A 17,853-nucleotide genomic window follows, 5' to 3' on the forward strand; every position below is an offset into this window, starting at 1 on the left:
GGACCTTGCCTGCCTATGTCCATAGACCAACACTGCTATAACCAACACCCCTAAGGTTCTCAAAGGTATTTTGTTTTCAGGCTCTTATATTTAGGTGTCACATTCCCTTTTCCCTAACATCTTTCCTATGAAGTCCACGGTCTTTGTAACAGGTTTTACCAGCAGCTTGGTGAAATGAGTTCGTCGTCTTGGCCTGTGTCAGGGCAGATGGGAGCGCACAGAGTCACCGCGCAAGCCGTCATCCCTAGCTCATGTTCTTGTGTAACGTAAAATAACAAGGGCAGTTCTGTGGGAGGCTGGTTTGCACATTGGCTTCGCTCACCGTAAAGCTTGAAGTACTTGCCTTGCAAGCAGCATCTCTTGGCTTTCATGAACTCCAAGTGGCATTATGTTTGGAATTCAATATTTTAATTAAAAACTGCTTCTCTCAGCATCCTACGTGTAGCTCTTGTGCCACTGGAAAGGAAATGTTCATGTCTCTCCTCACTTGCCATCAGGGGCCCTGATAGTGAGCCTTGTAAACCAGCTTCCTTGCTGTTTCATTGTTGGATTAATGACTGGAAATAGAAATGACTGTTTAATCATTGTTCTAGAGTTTAAGCAGGGTTTTTTTTTGTCTCAAGTAAAAGTTTTGGGAAAGCAAAATGGATGCAACTGGTTCCTCTTGGATATTTTCACAGACTTGTTGTTTCATAGGTTTTGCCTCTATGCTGGATTTAAAGGGGGAAAAATCTTTTCTGTTCTTAGATGATCATAGGAACATAATTTTCTGAAAGAGGCTCAAGAGATCTTTAAGTCTACCCAATAAAAGGCCTGTTACTTACCCAAGAGACCATCAATGGCTCTCAAGGGTAGACCTGCATTAATTATGTATTTGAGCACTTGTATGTTATGCATTTAGACAGTGCACATATTATTTACTCAATAGATCATAATGGCTCTGAAGCAGTTGTGATGATCTAGGGTAACTAAATATGTATTTCAGTCTGCATACTCAAAGGGAAGCGCATGTGTGCACACGCACACCCTCAGCCTAGCCACAGAATAGTTGTCATCAGGTCTTATTCCCCTTGGCGAATTTTTCCCGCTAAAGCACAATCCATAAGTCGTGGAAAGATTTGACTTTGATCAGGGACATCCGCAATCATTTGTAAGCCAAATTCTGCCCCCTCCCATGTCTGTGCAATCCCAATGCACGGCGTGGCTGGGTGAATACTGACATGCACCGCATGTCGCATCTCTGTGGCTGGAGGACCCGGTTCATTTTTCACCTCTTTCCTTTCCTTGCGCATCATGACTAGCGGCTCCCATTTTGCCAAAAACTGAAATGCTTTTGAAGCTGTCAGTGCTGACTGGGCCTTTAAACCACCGCGCAACACTTTCCTCAATATGTGGTGCTTTTCTCCCAGGGATCCTGGAGTGCTTCATGAAGATAAGATCGCTGTCAAATACCATCATTCCCCGTGACAGAGGGGGAAATGCAGCGCAGGAGAAGGAAGCGACTTGCTCGGTCACACAGCGGGTTAATGGCAGAGCTGGGAATTTAAACCACATCTTCTGGCTACCAGTTTAGGGCTCCCTCCAGCAGCCTGCACTGTCCTTTAACAAAGAAGGATTCACCACTGTCTTCTGTGGATAAGAGGATCTAGTGGAAAAATCCGACTACTTCTTAAGAGCCTGGTTGATGATGTTGCTGCATTTGAGCCAAATAATTTCACACTTGATTTTGAACAAAAGACATGTTTTCTAACCCACTATTTGCATGTCGCATCGCTGTTTTTCTAACAGCACTGATATTTCATCAAAAGCCCTGAGCCAAAAGGGCACCAGAAAAAACACAATTTTATCAGCAAACCAAAAAATAAATATTCTTAAAAATGCGGTGTTTTTATAGGAACAACATTTTTGGTAGCTGTATGGTTACGATGTGAGCAACACTAAATTAAACAAGCTAAAACCCTAAAAACAAAAGTTGACTTAATTTAATAAATGAATCTGAATTTAGCAATTTATTTTAGTGTTTGTTGAATGTATGGAAAAAGGAATGATTAGTTCTGCAGCATGGTGTACGTAATTCTTATTCAATTTTTCTCTCCTGGAAAAACTTTTTTCGGTGGAAGAAATCTATATTTTAACTATTGATCTGTCTTTATCATTCACATCCACCAGCTCTTTTTTATATCGTCTTCCTTCTGGTCAAGCCAGTGAGAGTTTGGATTTAGCTCAGAGCTTCAATTGTGGTGTAAGCAACATATATTCAGATGCATAGTTGTTACTCACGGTAGCTAATTTCACAAGGACTATTCATGTGAGTAACCGTTTGGCAGGATTGGACCTAGAGAACTACACCATTCTATATAACCCTGAAGCAAGAAAGTATTTCTATTCAGAGAAGCATTTAAGACTGCACTTACGTTGTATTAAAGTCAATAGGATTTAAGTGCATGCTTAAAGTTAAGCACTGCCTTGAATAGGATAGGGCTTAAACATGCTTAAATTCTTTCTTCCATTGAGGTTTAGATCTGCTGAATCTCCTACTAGCCCCATTAAGAAATAGTTGTCATACTTTTAATGTAAAACACAATTAGCTGAATGTATTAAGATTCAAATTTATGTTCACTTCCATGTATGCGACCAGAGGATTTGTTTGTTTCTTTGTTTGTTTCAATTTCTCGGGCATTGTGCTTTTAAAAAAAAAAATCTTAGTCTAGGTGCTTCCAAATGAGAAAGTTCAAATTATACAACTGTGCAAATAGCATTACTATAATCTGCATAAAGATGGGTCCGGAAGAGCTATGGTATTAGCAGTTCATTAATATGCAATGAAAAGCTTATTTGCACTTTGTCTAAAAGTAACAGTAACTTCAGTTTTTCTTTCATCCACACATCTGCAGCATAAGCCAAAACCATTCCAAAGATGGCCCTTAATAGGCTAATCATTTAAAGATTTTATGTATGGGCTACTGAATTGTCCATTTAGGCACATTTAAGTTAACATACACTATACAACTAGAATGAGCATGTTAAGAAATGTGCTAATTTACTGCATCTAGTTTCCCAGGCAGCATTTACTGGGGTCATTTTTCATGAACTACTGTAGTCACTTAAATCATAATATTTCATAATAAACATCAAAGGCTACTGTACGGTGGGGATTGTAAAAAGGCAACAGAGCTGCCCAGAGTTTGCACTAGTCTTTATCTTAAATGACCGCAGGGGGAGATTAGTCTAGGTAGAGGAGTGCTGTTGGGCTATTTTATGATGGGCATCTTAAGCATGATTACCACTTCGAACTTCTGTTACGCGGGTTATATCCACACCTGGCAAAGCCGGGTTAACAGCCGCGCTCCAAAGCAAAGTCGGCTTTTTAGGGGCACAGTCCCTAGCATGCCTTCAAAAAGATGAAAAAACCCAAATGCACTCCAGAGTGGAAAGGGAAATTATTGCTAGCAGCAACCCCATTTGATAAGAATTGCAGGGACAGCTCTGGGGAAATCAAGCTTGACAAGCAGTTTTCAATGTGGTCATTTCAAATGGGTTTCTTTTGTTTTAACTCTTGCTGAGTAAGCCTGGCTGGTGTCCTCAGAGTTGCATTTATCAGGGTGCCAAAGTGCTGATGCTGCTCTCAATTCAAGGAAACACTTAAGTGCAGCCTTCATTTGAATGTTTTAAATGTTCACGCATGTGATTAAACCCCACTGGCTTCACTGGGGTTCTTCAGATGCTTTCATTTTAAATCCTCTGGTTTAAGATGACTCACAGGGTTAAATCAACACGGGTATAAAAGCCTTGCTGAACTGGGGTGCTGGATAATAAGGATGAAATGGGGCCGGCATACTGGTAATCTTGTGCTTTGCATCTTTATTGTTAGAGGGAGGACAACCTTTCATGTCGGGGTATGGAGAGGGACTCATTACAAACGTCCTCAGACTTATTTCATAACTGGCCACTCCAGTATTCCTTGTACCTTGCTTTGAAGCACCTGGTATTGGCTACTGTCCCAGCCAAGCTAATGGACTGCTGGACCCTGATCCTAAAACCCCATGTCTGTTTTATCAGAGCAGAAATGAAGCTCCTCTTTCATAAAACAGCAATTAAAAAAATGGTGACGTGATCTGCTGCATAATAATTTCCCGTGTGCGTCTCGGCATCTAACCTGGAAGTGAACGTGTTGCCTGTCACAAATGCAAGGCCAGTTGTGGGAAGCACAGCTCCAAAACCTCCGCAGGGAGCTCAGATTTACCCTGACGTTCCTGCGTCTCTCCTGTCAAATCCGATCCCGACTATCGCAGCGCACCTGCACCTGGGTGAGACATGGATGCAAGCAATAAATACTGAATCAGCAGCTTTTACTATCGTTCCTTTATAGGCAGGATCCTCTTTTCTCCCACGCACGGTTTATACCGTTGTGATATCGTTGACTAGACTGTAGTTGACTGCTGACTTCTGTATAAGTGAGGACCTCATCGAGGCGAAATGACTCTAACTTTTATAAGACTGGCAACCTCTCTGCCAATTGGGAATGTTCATTTTGGTAGCACATCTTAATTGCGGTGCGGTTATTCTTGAAGTTACTTTGAGTGCTTTCTATCGGTTTCTTCAGTGTTTTCTGTGGACTCTCACAGCATTCTTTAAATCAAACAGCACTCAGATACCATGGTGATGGGTGACCTTATTATTATAGGTGACCTCTTTTTCTTTTCTTTTCTTTTTTCTTGTCTTTTTTTGAGGCTTCGGACACCAATGGCTGACTACAGGCACAAGCTATTTCTGCAGCAGGGTCGTGGGTGCTTTATATTTTGAACATGAAGCATTAGGTCTGGATGAAACTGTGAATTTGAAATCATTATGCACAAAAAGTCAAATGTGTAAACTCCATTATCACAGGCTCAGCTGATTTCTTGACACTGCCAGCAGCACCCCTGACATCATGAATTCTACTTGCAGGAAAAACAGATTACACCATTTTTTTTAATTTTTATTTTTTTTGCAGGGGTGAAATACCTATCTGCCGGGAAGGCAGTCTGATTTTCCTGCCTTTGCTTCCCACACAAGCGCATACTGGGCAGGGAAGGGTTAGATATTCAAATCATTTGCCTTGGTAACGTAAACATCTCGGTTCATTCTTGTGGAAAAAATATTTTGCGATAGGAAATTCAGGCTGCAAACGTGATCTCATAGGGATGCCTGTCAATTCATTTCCCGAAATACTACACATGCACGCGCGTGTGCGCACGCGCGCACACACACATACACACACTGTGCTTTTGGAATCTGAGATTTTCATTCATTTATGCACAGTGAGCTAGCTGCCGTGGTCCAGCCCAGGAGAATTAACTGTTAAATGCTACAATGCAAATTGATCTGTCAATGGTGTCGGGAATCAATATTCAAAACAAAACAAAAATCTCCAAGTCAAACGTCTGATGATTTTATTTGCCCATGAATATGATTCGGTATTTGTAACCTGAGCCTTAGAGACTCGGAGCTGGAGAGCAACGGTGAGATTGTTAAACTGGCTACGCGGCAGCCGGTTACACTCCTGCTTTGAATGTCTAAACATCCACAAAACAGAATGAATTTTTCATCTCTCACTTCAGCAAACAATCTGGCTCCTGTGCACCAAGGGAAAGAATAGCCCCACATGTGGGATCTTAATGGAAGAAGACAAGAAAGCATAAAGCAATACCAAAAGGGGGGAAAAAATCCCCACCTCTTGCATTCTAGGAACTCGATGTCAAGAACAGTGTTTTGCAACAACACGACTTAATAAACTTCAGTCTGCCTTCCTCTGTGATGATGACTCCCATGCTACCAAAGGAGTTTTTGCTTGACACAGTTGCCTGATTTTTTTTCTTTCGGATGTGGAAGCAGCACATCTGATTTGAAGAAGGCTCTGCCAGCTTGTATTGAGCTGTTGCTCCTCTGGCCAGCGGTCCACGTGATACAAAAGCTCTGCTAGACGGTATCAGCTCATTTCCTCCTTTCTGTAGGCTGTCAGAGCGACCAAAAGACAGCCCATCCCCTGCTCTCCCCTCCGTTATGGGGGCACACATGGGTAGGAATAGAGGTGAAGGGGATTTCTCCACCATTCCTGCTTTCCCTGTTGGTTTTTTCTCCATATTGGTGGCTATGAGTCTGCATAACAGCTCCTGAGCATTATTCATCATGGCACATAAAAATATCCCAAGCCCTTGTTTACTTGGTGCTTTTTCTATTTTTATTATGCGTTTATTTTTTGCCATTGAATCAAGCTTGTTTTGAACAGCCTCTCCCCAATCCAGCCTGCTTAATTGCTAGTCATTGCGACTCTTCAAAGACAGCCCCTTTCTTGAATTGATTCAAAAGTCAAACCGTAGGTAGATTTCCACATCAGGCCCTTGTCTTGTAACAAGGCGGACATGAGTAGGATCTTGCCCCAGGATCGGAGCCTTTGATATGATTTCAGGGATGTTCTTGGAAGAAACCAATTATTGCAAACAAAACCAGAAAAAAAAACCCAGAACAAAACAGTTTCCTGGTTCTGCTTTACACTCTCAACTGAGTCAGAAAGGCCTTAGGGTCAAACAAAATGTGCAATTCAGTCAATAGCAATCCACCCATGGAATAATATTTAGGTTAAAAGTGATGTGATTGAAAGATGCCAGTGTTTCTGTTTGTGATTTTATGCAGCGTTTCCAGTTTTTACACTCTCTGCTCCTTCTCCTGCCTTGCCCCCAGTGGCAAAAAAAAAAAAGCAGAGCGATAATAGGGGAAATAAAGGAATAAAGGGAGGGGGAAAGTGAAAATTGAAATACATGCATGAAGCTTCTGAAATCAAATGCCCTAAATTTTCTGTTTCTCCCCAGAAGAGTTACAACATTGTGGAAAATTTAACATGTCTCAGGAAAAATGTTTTGGGAATTGATCTTTTTTTTACTAGTTCTAGTTTAGGACTTGTTTATGTATGAGTATAATCATCTTTGCTACCGCAGTGGTGAGGCCTGATTCTAACTAGCCATGGTAAAGCCGGGATTCTCTTCCTGGCATGGTCTGGATGTCCCTGCTCCTTTCCCCAGGGTCCCTAAGAGATCTGCATTAGGACTAAAATTTGTCAAAATCAGCACAAGGTTGGATACAGTCCTGTCCTCTGCTCACCAGGCAGGATGGAGGAATAGGAGAGAAGGTCGCACACAAGTCTTCAAAATATTTTTTTCAGTAGTTACAATCTCTGAATCACAGACCATGAGGCTGGAAGGGACCTCAGGAGGTCACATCTAGTCCAGCCGCCTGCTCCAAGCAGGACCAGCCCCAGCTACATCATCCCAGCTAAGACTTTGTTGAGCCGGGCCTTAAAAACCTCCAAGGATGGAGACTCCATCATCTCTCTAGATAACCTGTTCCAATGCTTCACCACCCTCCAAGTGAGAGAGTTTTTCCTAATATCCAACCTAATGCTGCAACTGGAGCCCATTGCTCCTTGTTCTGCCGCCACTGAGAAAAGTCCAGCTCCATCCTCCTTGCAACTGCCCTGCAGGGAGTTGAAGGCTGCTATTAAATCCCCCCCTTGGTCTTCTGTTCTCCAGACTAAGTCAGTCCAGTTCCCTCAGCCTCTCTTCACCAGTCATGTGCCCCAGCCCCTGAACCATTTTCATTGCCCTCCGCTGGGCTCTCTCCAGCTTGTCCACATCCTTTCTGTCATGGGGGGCCCACAACTGGACACAGGACTCCAGATGTGGCCTCCCCAGTGCTGAATAGAGGGGAAGAATCACTGCCCTCGATCTGCTGGCAACGCTTCTGCCAGTGCAGCCCAGGATGCTGGTAGCCTCCTTGGCAAGAAGGGCACACTGCTGGCTCCTATCCAGCTTATTCTCCACTGTAACCCCCAGGTCCTTCTCTGCAGAGCTCCTGCCCAGCCAGTTTGTCCCCAGCTTGCACCAGTGAATGGGGTTCTTCTGTCCTAAGTGCAGGACTTTGCACTTCTCCTTATCAAAGCTCGTGAGATTTCTTTTGACCCAATCCTCCAGTTTGTCTAGGTCACTCTGAATCCTAGCCCTACTCTGCAGCTTATCTACTACACCCCACAGCTTGGTGTCATCTGCAGTCTTGCTTAAGAAGATGCCATCCATCCCATCTCCCAGATTGTTAATGAAGATATTGACCCAAACTGGCCCCCGGACCGACCCTTGGGGCACTCCACTTGATACCAGATGCCAAATAGACCTTAAACCATTGATTGCTACGCATTGAGCCTGACAATCCAGCAAGCTTTACACTAGTTAAGTCTTGCACAAACATCCCGGTGAAGGTGCAGTAGATCCAGCAAGGGCACGAAGTGGATGGGGATGTGTACCCCAGTGTTTTCCACCTTCAGAAGATACTCATGGTGATACAGGATGTGGCTTTAACATAGAATTTGGGATGGCTACATAGAGGGAAGCAGTCGGGAGATGGAGGGAATAACCACTGATAATTGTGGTTAGTTTTTTAGATCATGGCAGCAGGTAAATCCGTCTGCCAAATACAGAACAACATGGCTTTTTACTGTTCGGTATTAATAGCTGTCCATCTCCTGCTAGTGCCGGGGAGTGAAAAGCGATGCATCCTGCAGCAGTAACACCTACTCCTCTGTCTTTCTCAGGAAGTCATGCTTGTGAACCAGGAGCTCATCTTGGTGGGAGAGCTGGCGTTTGCAACCTGCATGCTCCAACCCTGAAACTCCTATGGCAGGATTCCTTAGTGCATCTCTTCAGAAATCATGGGTCAGGGCTCATAAGATGTATACGATCTCTATACTTGCGGTTCCATGTTTGTTAAGACTTTAGAGTGTTTTAGGTCCCCTTTCTAGGTTTTCTCCACACCCAACAGAGCTTTTTTTAAAAGAAAATCCTGAAAGCTCTGATTCTCCTGTAGAAATGGGATTCCAGGAACATTATGAGAAGTACAATAAAGTCATGTGAGTTGGCAAGATTATATGGATCCAAACTTTATTTTGCAATGGGATGGCTGGAGATAAACGTCTAGGAACCATGTGCTAGCAACTTAGGAAAGAGACTGGGGGTACTCAGAAGTGAATTGAAAAGGTGCTCAGAGCATTTTGTGATCTGGCAGTTCTAAGTGGCTATAATGACAGCTCTTGGGGCTGCTCTAGCTTGAGCAAAGAGATGCATGGGACTCCGCACATGAGTGAGTTAATGAGGCTTTGCAAGAATGGGACTTCAGAGTCCCCAGTAAAAGGCTTCCTTGCAAAAACTTGCTTCTTGCATGATTTTTTTTCCAGTTCTGCAAGATGGCAGTGCTTAGCTTGGATTGTCTAAGTCAGGCACTTTGGAATGGATGTGACCTGAGCATGTACACTACAAAAATACACCAGACACCCTGAGCGTGTGGAACTGACCCTTTGCAATTTCCTTTTCATGTTCTACGAATGACACACAAGCCTTTAACTGCAAATGACATTCTGTGAAGCAAGAAGGAAGAATATCCTTAGCGTGTAATAGCCTGCCAAAATTAGGCAATAGCTTTGCCCCATCCACAAAACCCTCGTGATCTCCTACAGTACTCTGTACAGTCGTCGGTATGTGTGGTGCATTAGTTAAGTTAATTACAACAGCACAGAGATTCATTGCAAATTGTTCCTAGTTAAAACTGAAAATTCACTGGAACAAGGAGTGCTAATTATATTCCACTTGTTACTGCTGTGTCTAGTTAATATTCCAACAGCTGCTTTGGCAAGATAATGATGGCTCCAGCAGAAATTACTGAACAAATAGATTTTTAAATCAGTAACAACATATTTACCAGGATTTTTTTTCCCCTCTTCATACACAAAGTTAAGCCCTGCCAGAGTTGAGCATTCATCTTTGCTTGAAATTATAGATTAAAAAAAAATCAACATTGTGTTAATTTGGCACACTTAAAAAAAAAAAAAAAAGACAAGCAAAAAAATATAACTGATAAATAAATGTTCCCATCCTCCAAGGGGAAACAGTTCTCTTCTTGCTTTCTCTAGACCCAAAATGTCTGTTCTTGTTGTCCATTTTGGCTTAATTGCATTGTATTATAAAAGATGTCATCAAGAACCCCAGGAAGCCATTGAGCCTACAGACTGGATTATTTCACTGCTGCATGTTGGAAATCCTGCTGCAATCTTCTTTTCCCTGTCAAAGCTGTTCCAATGGGTTGCTGTTGAGATGTGCAAATGGATTTTTAAATTGCTGTTATGACAATGTGGCTTTTTCTTCCCTCTTCCACGATGGTGGTCGCAGCACAGGCGAGGAATCAAGACTAAAGGGTTTTTCTTCCCCAGCCAACCTTCCTGGGTGACCTAGTGCAAATGGCTCTAAGGCACAAATCCACTGAAGTCCAGGGAAAGGGCAAGGGGGTTTTTTGGGCCAAGCTCAAATCCTGCTGGTTCCAGTAACCTTGTTGTGTGTTTGGGAGATCAGTGAGAGCTCCTGGGAAAAAAGTTATCCTTCAGCTAAATCTGTACAGCCATAAGTTCCCCTGCGTAGCGGAGGGAGAATAGATGCCAGATCCTCCGTTCCCAAACGCAGTGAAGCCCAGCACCTCTCTGCTCCACAAAGATGTGCTGTATACCCAGTTACTCCTGTGCAGTCCCATTGAATAAAATGGGGTTACGTGATCTAAAATTAAAATACCTTCATGTCCATTTTTATTCATAGAAATCAGCGTGTCTGGAAGAGAGTAAAATCAGCTCTCCGGCAGGAGACTGGGAAACTGAGGTTTGGAGGGTCTTGCAGTGTGAAGTCAGGGGCAGAGCCACGGCCTCTCCTCATGCCCAGCCTCACGCTCCGTCCTTTGGACCGCACAAGTACTGCCGTGCATGCATGTGCATGGTGAAGATGCTCAGGACACTTTTAATGAATGGTGAATAACAAGTTCAGCTGGTGCTGAACGTTTCAGATCGGAGGCAAAACAAACATGCTACAGTGTCTGGGGTTCTTTTTAATGGATAGCACAGCTTCTCGTTTATTATTACTGCTATTACAGTTTGCAGCTGCAAAACGATCTGAAATTTAAATAGCAGCATGTCTCTTCATGCTGCCACATGAATATATATGCTCAGTAGTGTAAATCGACACGCGCTCGTCAGCCAATCAGGCCGGAGCAGGGGATCACACCATTTTATAAGTCATCCTTAAAAAGGAGAAGAGCTGCACTTTAACACCTAAGTTAACAAGGAGCAATGTTTATCAACGTTGCCATCAAGCGAGGCTGCGCTTCTCAATGCATAACAGACGGCATCGATGTCCTGCTGGAATACTTACATTTTCAATTAGTCTTCTTTGGAGAGCGGATTTCCTTCCCAAATAGGCACGATACCAAGACGTGTTAAATAAATTCACTCTGGGTTGTTCCCTGCCTGGCAAAAATAATTTGTGAATCAAGGTGGGGGGGGGGGAAATGTAGTTAACAGCAATTGAACGTATAAACTGGTAACAACCGTCAGTGCTGAGCTAACGTTGATAGATGTCCTAGGGTGTCTTATAGGAGCTTTTCTAATTACAGTATGGGTTTTGTGCAGTAACCCACAGGGAGAAGAGAGGAACTCAATTGCTTATCAGTTTATCATTACAACCTTTTATTAAGTTTTTTTTTTTTTTTAATTAAAATGGAGCGACAAATTTACCCCCTTATCCTATAAGCAATCTTATCTAGTGTGACTGATGCTATATCAGTGGACTAAATCCTCTTGATTACATTGGATGTGATCTTATGAAGTATGACAGCTTCACATATTAATAATGGAAACTGTTTGATTAGGCTGTAGCATGACCTGTTCTATCTAGTACCTAGCAGTGCAGTTGCACATTTATCCCGAGGCCTCTGCAAGACATCTCCTCAGACTGTTTGAGCATCTCCTGAATATTTATGGGTCGGCCTCCACCACACCTTTGTCTGGGAGGGGAGGTATTATTGTCACCATTTTGCCGGCAGGCAGCTGAGGCACAGAAATCAATGGGTCTCTGGCTCTGACGTGCCTTTGAAGAGCCAGGTCTGGCCCCAAATTGAATGGGGAGTTCCTGGAAGAGCTAGGAATTGACTCTTGAATCTCTTTCACCTTCATCAGTGACTTAACCACAGGACTAGGCTCCTCAAAACCAGTGTTTGGCCACTCCGACTAGGAGCAGGATACTTGAAGAACAGAAAACAAAATAGCCATCTTATGCCCTTACCCTTGGCGCACAATCTCCTTTAGTTATTCAGGGGCACTGAGAGCCAGGACTTGATATTTGCCCAGTTGCTTCTGCGCTCACAGGAGGGAGACTCGCCCCTTTCCCATGTGCAAACAAAACCTGCATTTGCTCTGGCAGTGCAAGCAGGTGGCTGATCTGCTTCTCGGCCTGCACATGCAAATGTGCATTTGCAAGTGCAAAATAGAAGTGCGTCCACTTCTGCAGGTGTAAACGCATTGGAAAATTTGTCACGGACCAGAGCGGGGTTGCTCTTCTCACTACTGCCGTTCATATCCTGGTGGAGCTCTGTTGTTTGGTAGATTTGACTCCTTTGTGTTGGTGCAGGCTAGAGGAGAGGGTGTCCTGCTGTGTCAAGACCGTGGTCGGAAGAAAAAGAAACAGGTTCCACTGCCACTGCAAAATGAGCTTTATTAGAATAAAGAAAACAGAGCTAGCAACCCCCCAACCTCCTCTCGGCCAGCTTCTCAGTTAGTTAAATGGGTGTATCCCTTAGAGCTATGAGGATCTCAGCCTTGCTATCGACCCTCTTTTCTGGCTATAGTTAAAGAAACTATTACATGTGCCCTCAGCCCCTTTCTATGTTTCTACTCGGTAGCATGCATTCTGCTCCCAACGACACCAGGTAATTACACTGCGATCAGCAGAGGTGCTCTGCATTCACACCACTGTACCCAAGTGATGTGTTTTCACTGGCCATGCTCTGCATCTCACTGGAAGCTCTAGGCATCTCAGGAAACCGTGTCTTTCACAGCAAAGCCACCTAGAATCCCTTTAAAACGCTTGAGTTTTCTTGTGCAGAGAAAAATGAAAGCGGTCTCCATGAGTTACAGTTTTGGAAAGCCGAAGACATAAATGCACGAGTAAGATGAATAGATGGGCCATGCTGTTTAACTGTCATCATACCCTAGAATCAAGGATGATAGGGTTGGAAACAGTCTCTTGAATTGTGTCGGCCAACTTCAAGCCACAAAGAGGCTTAAACACTGTGTTTTCCATAAATGTATCTGATCGAAGTCTGCCTGCCTTTGCTGGGTTTATTTTAACCGCTCCACCTTGCAGAGTTGTTCTGTTATCACCTTGCCCTTCCACTTGGGAAGTTTTTAGAGGATTTTTTAGATGAGTTTACTCTTTGTTAAATACAGCACTTTATACCTTGCTTTATACCCTTGGGTTACTTTCCTTTGTTTGGTCTTGAAAAGGTTGGGGTTTCATGGTATGTTTGTGGTATTTTAATTCTGTTTTTATTTTGTACAGCACTCCACACGCTCAACAGGTGGGAGCTGCTTCTTAATTAATTATTCATGTTAATTACTAGTGGCCAAGATAAATTCTTTTGCATCTCTTTTAGTGTTTTCGTTTAGGTGGGGTGTGTGCAATGATAAAATGATATTTATACACATGTGTGTGTATGTATATGCGTGTGTAAATATGTATGTGTGTAAATGTACACGCGTGCATGTGTGTATGTGTGTAAATGTGTGTGCGTGCGCGTGTGTGTAAATGTGTGTATGTGTGTGCGCATGTGTGCACGTGTGTAAATGTGTGTATGTGTGCGCGCATGTGTGCACGTGTGTATATGTGTGTGAGTGTGTATGTACATGTGTGTAAATGTGTATGTATATGTGTGCGCGCATGTGTATATATATGTGTATGTATGTATGTATATGTGTGTGTATGTATGTGTGTGCATGTGTATGTATATGTGTGCATGTGCGTGTGTATATATGTGTGTACATGTGTGTGTAAATATGTGCGTGCATGTATGTATGTGTATGTGTGTGTAAATATGTGTGCACGTGTATGTATACATGTGCATGTGCACGCGTGTGTATGTGTATGTTTGTATGTGCATGTATCTGTGTGTAAGTGTGTGCGCACACGTGTGTGTGCGCGCACGTGTGTATGTGCGCATGTGTGTACGTGTGTGTAAACATGTGCACGCGCATGTGTAAATGTGTGTACGTATGTGTGTGTAAACGTGCGCGCACGCGCGCACGTGTGTGTGTGTGTGTGTGTGTGTGTGTGTGTGTGTGTGTGGAAGGACCCATTCTTTGCCTGGGTCATTATTTTTGTACTTGCAGTGTTTGTTTTTGAAGAACTTAGTACAACATATTTAGGTCAAAAATATTATTTATTTTTAAAGAATATCGCGCAATATAATTAACAGTTACGACTTAATGTGGAGCAGCATTTCAGATGACGTCCAAATGAATGATCTTCATTGTAGATCTGCTTTGTAAACAGTGTTCGCGGTGTTTCCTGTTGGCACCAGGATATACAGCCCTCTTCGACTACCAACTCTGGAGCAAGCCACATATAACTGTCCATGTGAAAAGCATTGTTCCCTTAAGTAGTTGCTGGAAGCCCCAAAAAGGGTCAAGTGAAAAATAACCCGCCTATACTTTCTTTGGGTGGTATTCAGTGATTTTGGTAGGGTTAGAGTAGATAGGACCAGCCACTCTCGAGTTATAAGCGAACATACGTACATGCATAAAGACAGATGTACACTTCATTTTATAATAATGACAGTTGAACTAAATTCAGTGCATCCAAAATGGAGCGGTACCAGTTTGTTACCTGAGAAGCAAAGTAATCCCAGTCACTGGAAGCCCCAAAAACGGTCAAGTGAAAAATAGCGCGCCTATAATTTTCCTCGGGTGGTATTCAGTGATTTTTGGAAGGTTTAGAGTATATAATTTTATCATTCCTCCCCTTTCCTCTCAGCTGGACAGGAAGCCATTCAGCCATCCACTCTGGCATTGAGCATGACCATAAAATAAAAGCAGGGCTTTCTCAGTGGTATCAGTTGCTCTACTGGTGAGGCCTCCATTGAATAATATAAGCATGGTGCCACCGTGCCAGGAAAGGTGACTTTTCAGGGTACCCCCTTTCTTTTGCCATGGATGAAAAACATTTGAGATAAGAATTCACCATCATTTTCACCATCACGTTGTCTCGAGCAAGGTCAAGTGTTGCCTGGAACATCTGTACAGCTGGAGCGCGGAGAAGAGGTGGGCTTCACTCACTGTGGGGCATCTTGGCAGCGCCAGGCCAAAAGACAGGCAGCTCTGTGTCTGTGAATGGGTAGAAGATTGAGACCTTGTCTCCAGGAAACACGTCAGAGAGGGTGAAGTACAAAACTGCAATGCAACCACCTGAACCCCATTGCTCATGTGCCGTGTGCATTGGGATCTACCATGGTTATGATCAAGCAAGAGGGCGGTAGGGAGAAGACAGCGAATCCGTGGACTCAGAGGGCATAATTGAAGGAACTTGGTTTTGCAAATCCTGGTTGACATTTTGACATATAAATGAACACATTGTATGTGGATGGTAATTAGGTATATAATTATTTTATTTGAATGAGCAGATGTGGATTGGGGTAGGTGTTATCTGTTACATTGAGATCTGAAAATATACATCTCTTTGGTTAAAGGCCACTATCATGTTATAAAGACAAGTAGGTGCTTTTTTACCTAGCAAATCTAAAAAAAAATGTGGTCTACTTCCCTGCCCTCCCCCCATTTGATATAAGCTGATTCAGAAGTTTTTGTCTTATGATACTTCCCCTGCTATAACAAATAATAGACAGAATTATTGTTATACGATGCCTCGGATGCCCCACAGTTGAAGTGAATAATGGTATTGGCCCCATGTAATACACAAGGATCATAAACAGTTAATCTTCACCAAAAGGGAGAGTGAAATATTGTTTGATATCATTTTTAATAAAGAGAATAAATTAGGCTTTAAATATCATAGCGCATCCTTAAATGCTGGTTACAGCTCATGCACGCAGAGCAAATTAGTAACTGAATAAGTATGTCAGGGGTTATCAACTGAATAATTACCTTGCAGTCCACTTTGCATTATACTGGGCATTGTGTCCATGGTAGCTAGCAATCTGGCCACCTGCTTATGATGGCTGTACAGATAACCAGCTTTGTCTGATGAATTAAAGTGGTGGTTTTAATCTAGTAGTTAAGTCCTAATTCCCCTAGTAAAATCCATCACATGATGGGGCAAATACATTCTTCTCTTCCGTTTATTTATTATTTCTTTTTGTGATGGCCAGTGTCCTGACAATGTCACACTTAACTGTTCAGATCCCGCCGGCGCACACGACCCCCAGCAGCCAACGAACCTTGTTATCCGAGGTAAATCCAATTCCTGCAAATGGGAAAGGAAAGGGTTAAAACAAAATCTGTCACATACATCCCTTCCCTCTGGCTATGCATCAGATTGTGGGAATTCGATCAAAGCTCTGCTGTGAAGCTTTTACAAATAATTACAAGCACAATGGTCGTTATTAAAAATATACATAACAGCACTATATGGGGCTTAGGAATTATGGTACAGTGAGAGGTAAATTAAATGGTAAACACATGGTTTGGTTCTGTGAATCTAGTAACGCTCCTGCTTTGTTGCAATGCCACCTCCAAAAGCCAGGAAATACAGGCGTTGGTGCAGCTGTTGCAGTGGGGTCCATTGTAATAGGGTCTAAGGCAAGGTCTGCAAAGGGACGCATTAGATTCAGGGTCACAACCTGTCCCTACTACTGCCAGTGACCTGCTCTGGAACTTGAGACATTGCATTAACCTTGCTGTGCCTCAGTTTCCCCACCTCCCACTAAAATGTCTTTCCCTTGAGGTCTGCATCTGAGAAGCATTTATGAGCCGAGAGCAAGGGGCGTGCTATTTCTCAAGTCAGTGATGTTAACAAAATTGACTGAGTTTTCTGTTTTCTTTGAAGTGCGATGGGCAGGCAGGTACACTGGTAGCAACATCATACATTCTCACTGGAGCCAGTGAAATTGTACGGGCACCACCGTAACGGAGACCAGACTCTAGCTCAGGTGGTTGACTTAATCAATAGGAGGAGCTGGTTCTTTTCCTGGACTGCACTTCTTCTAGGAGTCCCTCCACTAAAATCGACAGAGCCATGCTGGTGTAGGAGGAGAATTAGTCCCTATATTTCCTGCTCACATCTCGCAGTCATTGTTCCAGCTAAAACATATTTCCAGGAATACATCTATTTCTCTACTGAAAAGGAAGCCTACACTTTGGCTCCACCTGGTAAAATGGGAAAGAGCTTGAAAAGATTGGGGGGGGAGGGGGAATTGAAGAATAACATTTTTCTTTGTTGAGAATTATTTGATCATTTTATTTTTTGAGGGGGCGGGGGAAATCCTAAACTTTGCATTTCAATAGGGTTTTTTTTTTTTTGATAATTATAAATCCATCTGTGCACGCGCGCACACAGACGCGCACACACACACACACGCACACACAAATCTTTTCTGTGCTGTGCAAGGCACAATTTAAGGCAGCTTTCAGAAGTAAAAGGCAGAACAAATGTTATTGTTATTCCCAATATACAGATGTTTATTCTTATCTTCTTTTCCCCCTTTCTCTCTTTGTTTCTACTACTGTCTTTTCAGTGACATCATAAGTAGGACTTGTCTCTTTACCGTCTTCCAAAGACTTTTGTTTTCTGGGACAGGAGCCTATTATGATGTCACATGCTGAAACAGTAATAATCTCCCCCCTCCCTCGAAAGTCTTAATAGAAGACAATGAAAGGAACCATATTGTTTTCTGCTGGCACTAAATAAAGGAAGCCAGGCAAGCTGAAGGGCGGGTGGGGGGGAAGTT

Source organism: Gavialis gangeticus, unplaced genomic scaffold (genome assembly GCF_001723915.1).
Source record: "Gavialis gangeticus isolate Ggan-Ray unplaced genomic scaffold, GavGan_comp1, whole genome shotgun sequence".
Lineage (NCBI taxonomy): Eukaryota > Metazoa > Chordata > Crocodylia > Gavialidae > Gavialis > Gavialis gangeticus.